The following is a 6,000-nucleotide window of genomic DNA, read 5'->3' as shown; positions in this document are numbered from 1 at the left end:
CGAGAGACTGTTTGTCGGTTTTTTCAGCCGTTTTCCCGTTAGTGCGCTATTTTCGCACCTACTTATCTTCCTTTCGAACAATTTTTTTAAAATTATGCGGTTATCTTTTTAGCAAAAAAAATATGCGGTCATTAGAAGATTAGCGCCTGGACCACACCTTTTATTTATTTTTTTTTGGTACAATTGTTGCTCATCCTACTCTGATATAGATGCAAACAGCAAAATTAAGAGCTACAATCTGGCATAATTGTGAAGGAAAATTCTCTGATGTATCCAGAGGACCTCATCGGAGTGCTGTGCTGCATAGAAAGCGACCCAGTCGACGGCCCTATTCACCATCCAATACACGTGCACTGCTTAAAAGGCATTGTAATCTCACACCATCCACTGAATATCGTCGAGTAGAGAGTTTCCATCCTCCCCTGCCTCTCCTCTCGTATCCAGTCGATCAACGTGGCCGAATCTTCCTCGAGGATAATATGCTCCGCCCTCAGTCTCTACCTTGCATCGGAGATACATTCCTATGTTGCTCTGAGCTCCGCCCCTATAACTATCAGTCCATCGGTGTGTCGCCCTCCTGCAGCAATAATCTGTGAGTCATAACTTCTGATCATAAAGCCCACATCTGTTCTGTCTCCATCACCAAAGGATAGGAAAACAAGGACAGATATGGGCACTATATCATAATATTTCTGGCCATGTCAGATAAAACCCTCATAGCAGCCCTAGTAATCACATCTGTCCAAGCCCTTATTTTTTTTTACAGAGAGCCCAAAGTTCCTGGGAAAGATAAAATTCTCTTAAAGCAAAAATAAAAAATAAAAAAAATCTCACGGTATCCGTACTCCGTAGGATCAGCCTTAGCTGTGTCACGACTTTCAAAGTCTACGTGAGCTGGCTAGGCTTTGAACGTTTTGCTTCCTTTCTTTGCAGGAAAGATAGGATTAGAGAAGGTTCGCGGTGAATGGGAATCTAATCCGAGTGTCAGAACTTTTCCATCCTATGTGGGAATCTAATGTCGAAAACAATATAATGGAAGTGGGTGCGGGTGGGTGCCGTCCAAATTGATCCAACCAGCGGCAACCGGAACGGAGCCGTGCCTCACTTTTTCTTTCATTCTTCTCTTCTTCTCCTCTTCTCCTCTCAAATAAAATCCACCGTCATGGACCATCTAAGAGACCGGGGATTGTGCTTGCGACAGAGGGCGTTCGGGGGCGGACGTGGAAGGAAGAGTGAGAATGCCTCCAAAAGAAGGTAAAGCATCCATGTGCGTTTAAAAGCCTTTTTCTTTTCTATTCTTTTGTGCTCAATTGTTGGGTCCACCCGTTAGGGCTTTTGATTGTTAGATATGTCCCATGGTTCAACGAAGTTTACAGTTAAAGCATGCGTAAAAGTAGCTCCGGGCTTTATCGAATTGGAGCAAGCTTCACCCTCAAGAGTCCACTCAGCAAGGAAAAGAAAACATAAGGTGGCCTTCCTATTTTGGTATTATTTTTTTAATTCCCATCTTAAAATAACCCAAACGTCAGGCTTCTACTAATGGAGCTATCAGTCCATAATTAAAAAAACAAAAAAAGGAAAAAAATATGTTCGATATCCTCTTTCTTTCTCATCAAACCCCTTTATCCGTCCTTTTTTCTTCTTCTTTCCAAGTCTTTTTGTCTTCTTCCAAATTTCAGAATTTTTGTACATAAGAGTTCATGGAATCTAAAAAATGATATATATATATAATTCCTTATGTCAGACAAAGCTAGAAAACTGCATACTATGTATTGGTGCTAATGAACATCATGTTTTGAAAATTATGTATCGATTTATCTAGAGATGTGTATTAGCTTGCTAGATAACTAATTTGCTTGGTATGTATTACCAGCAATATAGTGTATACTAGTAAAAGGTATATTCGGAAAACTATGTATCGATTTATTTAGAGGTGTGTTTTGCTTCATAGCTAGATGTGTATCAAAGAAACTTATAGTATGTTTTAGGAAGTCGACGAGTGTGTATCATTCAGTCATACAGCGTGTGCTGGTGAATATGACGTTCTAAAAATTGTGTATTGATTTACTTGGAGGTATATATTTGGTTGCTAGATCACTAATTTTTTAAGTATATATCATCCGATCATGTACTGTGTACTAGTAAACACAATATTATAAAAAATATGTATTAATTTACTTAAATATATGTATTAGTTTGCTAGATGACTAATTTGCTCAGTATGTATCATCTAGCTATGTAGTGCATACAAGTAAAAAATGAGTAAGAAATAGGATGCTATATGTGATCTCTTTTCCTATTTTGTTTTTTTTTTAAGCAAGGATTGATGACTCTATTAGTAGGAGAAGTTTCTGACTTCTGATTTTCTTTTTTTTTAAGATGGCACTAGAAAAAGTATGATAAATAAGAAAGTGCGCACTATTTTTTTCTCTAGTGCCCGCCACATATGATTTTTGTTTAATTTGATGCAAGAGATGTTAATGATTGCATTTCTTTCTATTAGTGTCTATCATCAACGAATGGCACATATGAATGATAGCTTTTTCATGCGGGTTTCAATCCATGAGTCACGCGATGTACACAATGAACGTGGGCTGGTGGAGGGATTTGGTCCGACAGGACTCTCGAGGAAAATAATCTACAAGGACTATTGAAGCCAAACGAGTGATAAGTGATAACTAGGGGAGATGTAATGTTTTCCTTGAGACTCTTTCTCTACAATCTATGCTAGCTGCAAACACTATAGTAGATAAAGTTATGAAAAATTACACACAAAATTCTAATAAAAAATAGTACATTTTTAATGAAGAGTTTTATATAATCTCATCTATTACAAGAAAATTGTTTTATGAGGGAGTCCATCTTTCTTGAGTTACTTAGTACTAACTAAAAATATTTATCATAGAGAATATTTTTGGAGGCGGTGTTTTTGAGTATAAGAAAGTTTGGCATTGCATTCATGATTCTTTGGAAATAAAGATTATTGCCACTCGAAACCCAACCTGATGGGTTGATGAGCCAATTAGTGAGGTTGTTCTACTCGGTTGGGCTGGAGAAGCATTGCATCATGTTGGATTTGATCTCCAACCATGTAATAGTGCATCAATTTGCATATTCATCCTTTACTATAAATAATAACTCATGCCAATCCTCGAGAAAATAATTAACATATCCTCCTCATAATCAACAAACATCTATCAAGCATTCAAGCCTACAAATTAACCAGACATTGGAGAAACTCTTCCTTCAAAATATTTGCAAAATCATATATACCATATATTTATTTTATATGCAAAGTAAATTATTATCAAAAACTTTTTGACAAACATCCCATGGATTTATTTTATCTGGTTAATTTTTATCCAAATGAGTTATTTCTTGATATGGGTAGTAACGTCCTTGTTGGGCATCTCTATCTCACATGACGTCAATATAAATCTTATACACCCAACCAGCCACTGTAGCTTTGAGCAGTTTGATTATTAAAGCAGCTTGGCTCATGTTAGTTCATACAAACCACTCAGTTCAAAGGATGTGCAAATGCTATCCCATGATTCGAACATTGTTAATCTTCATAGTACGATCTCAATTAGACATGTTATTAAGCTAGCGGGTCAACCGTCACACCTAGGTGTTAATGTGGTGTCTGTACTTTAGCAACCAAGAAAGGGATGTATTATCCACCATCTACAGCTATTTAATAGTCTTCCAACTTCATCCTTATCTGTAGCAATTATAGAGCAAGAAATGAGGGTCTTAGTTCTCTCTCTCTCTCTCTCTCTCTCTCTCTCTCTCTCTCTCTCTTTCCCTTTTTCTTTTTGCTTAAGCGGGTTGTTTGTATCACTCGGGTACGAACATACCTAATAAAATCGAAAAAATAAAATGTTCCAGAGTACCCTAGGCAACGCACTCTCAGTCATCCACAGCGTGCCTTCCGTGTGGTTGGCCACATAAGCCGCAACCTAGTCCGCGGCCTTGTTTGCCTTTTTATGTACATATTTGGCCTGGAAGGCCATCCCATCATTATCCATCTTCCAAATGTTTTGGGTCAGAAAGTGGTCCGTCCCCATCCTGGTTGGGCCTCTTTGGATCCATCGAATCACTGTGGCCAAGTCTTCCTCCATCAGGATGGAGCTAACCTGCAAAATATGTCGCGCATATCGGAGGCCGGCTTATGCAGCTCTCAACTCTGCACCAGGACCGTGGGTCTTAGTTCTCTTTTAGTTAACTAATTAGTTGACTAAATCTCCTACATTATTTCTATATATTTTAGGTATCTAATTGGAGATACAAATTGCATACTATTGTAATTTATCCAAAAATGCATAAATAACATAAAAAAATATTTTAGAAAATGTATCTAGTATAAAAATATGGCTTTGCTTGTGGCACTAGCTCCAATGAGGATATTCATGAGGCAGGAGTTGGAGGAGAAACCTCCAAGTCAGTGTCACTTACTCATTTGGACCAATGATTTCTATTAACTAGTACAGCAAGAGTTTGCCATGCCTTTAGCACCACCAAGCCCTCCACATGGTTTTCTACGATTTATCTCCAACGAAATTTGTTTGGGATTCATAATTGTGTTAGCATCATGGAAAAAGGAAGGGAAAGAGAAATATTTGAAGAATTTCGTAACTTCTCGAGAGCTTTGCCGAGGACTTATGGCTAGAGATTCTTCATCTATCTTCAAATCCCACAACCTTTTCTTTGAATAATAATTAGCATTAATTATCTCCTATTCAAGAAGTATTGCGTGACGCTTCAAAATTTGGGCCTTTCACTTCTCTTAGAGACAATCGAACGCTGGTTTTATAAATCCTATCAAATCAAAAGGTAATTGCTCAAACAAACTATTTATTTTATATGCATGTTTGGTACACATTCATTGTAATTGTCATGAGCCAATTAGATAGTTGATCATCCATAAAATTGCCCTATCTGAATCAATTACTAATATATAATTTGTCTATATTAGAGATAAGAAATTTCAAGTCTACCATTGATTAGGCAAAATCTCGATTTTCTATCCCCTGCCCTAGCGCATGGCGCTCACCTATGTGATTTGGCGTCGCATGGATGTTTTTTTTCATTAACGGATGCTCGCCCAGCCCAATCTGGCTCAGCACAAGTGGAGCCCCTTCGAGCCTAATTGGATGGCAAGTGGCAAATTGGGTGGGGTGACTCCGTCAACTAGAAATAGAGGAATATATATATATATATATATATATATAGAGAGAGAGAGAGAGAGAGAGAGAGAGAGAGATATTCAAAAGGCTGTGCTCATACGAGACTATGAGCTGCCGATATATCCAAAAAAATAATAAAAATTAAGAGATATTAGTCTTGGTCTCCAAAAGAATGTTTGGTATGGGCTGATGATTCCAAAATCAAAAATAATGTGAGTGGAGGTGATAGGATCATCATGCTTTGTTGCACTATGATGATCCTATGTAGTAGCGATCCTAAATTACTTCCACTCCTTAAATTACCACTAGAGCTGATCATGGGCTTTGGGTCACCTATGTAAAATTCGACATTTTCTATGCCCAAATTCAACTCATGATCAGTTTTAATCACCACATAACTCGATAATGAAAAACTTTTTCGTGAGAATGGGTATCAAAGTTCACACCATGACAACGATATTGGATTGAAATTTGAGGACAAAAATATGGTATTTTATCCTATAAATATTATATATGTTATATTATATAGTACTTATAATGTAATTACATTATAATATATAAATAATTAGATTATTATTTAGTTCTATAACAACAACTAGTATATTTTTATAAAATTAATAATTTATATAATTAATAAATTAATACTTTATTATAATTTTTTTTATAATTAATAAATGTATTTTTATAGAATATATTAAAATAGTTCTGGAATTACATTGTTAATGAATATCAAATATATTATTTATAATAAAAAAAATTAATTACTAAAATATAATATGGTGATGATGTTAGATCATCGGAAATAGGTTAT

This window comes from Phoenix dactylifera, unplaced genomic scaffold (assembly GCF_009389715.1).
Source record: "Phoenix dactylifera cultivar Barhee BC4 unplaced genomic scaffold, palm_55x_up_171113_PBpolish2nd_filt_p 000667F, whole genome shotgun sequence".
NCBI lineage: Eukaryota > Viridiplantae > Streptophyta > Magnoliopsida > Arecales > Arecaceae > Phoenix > Phoenix dactylifera.
The sequence above is the reverse complement of the archived record's forward strand: the minus strand, read 5'-3'. Positions refer to the sequence as shown.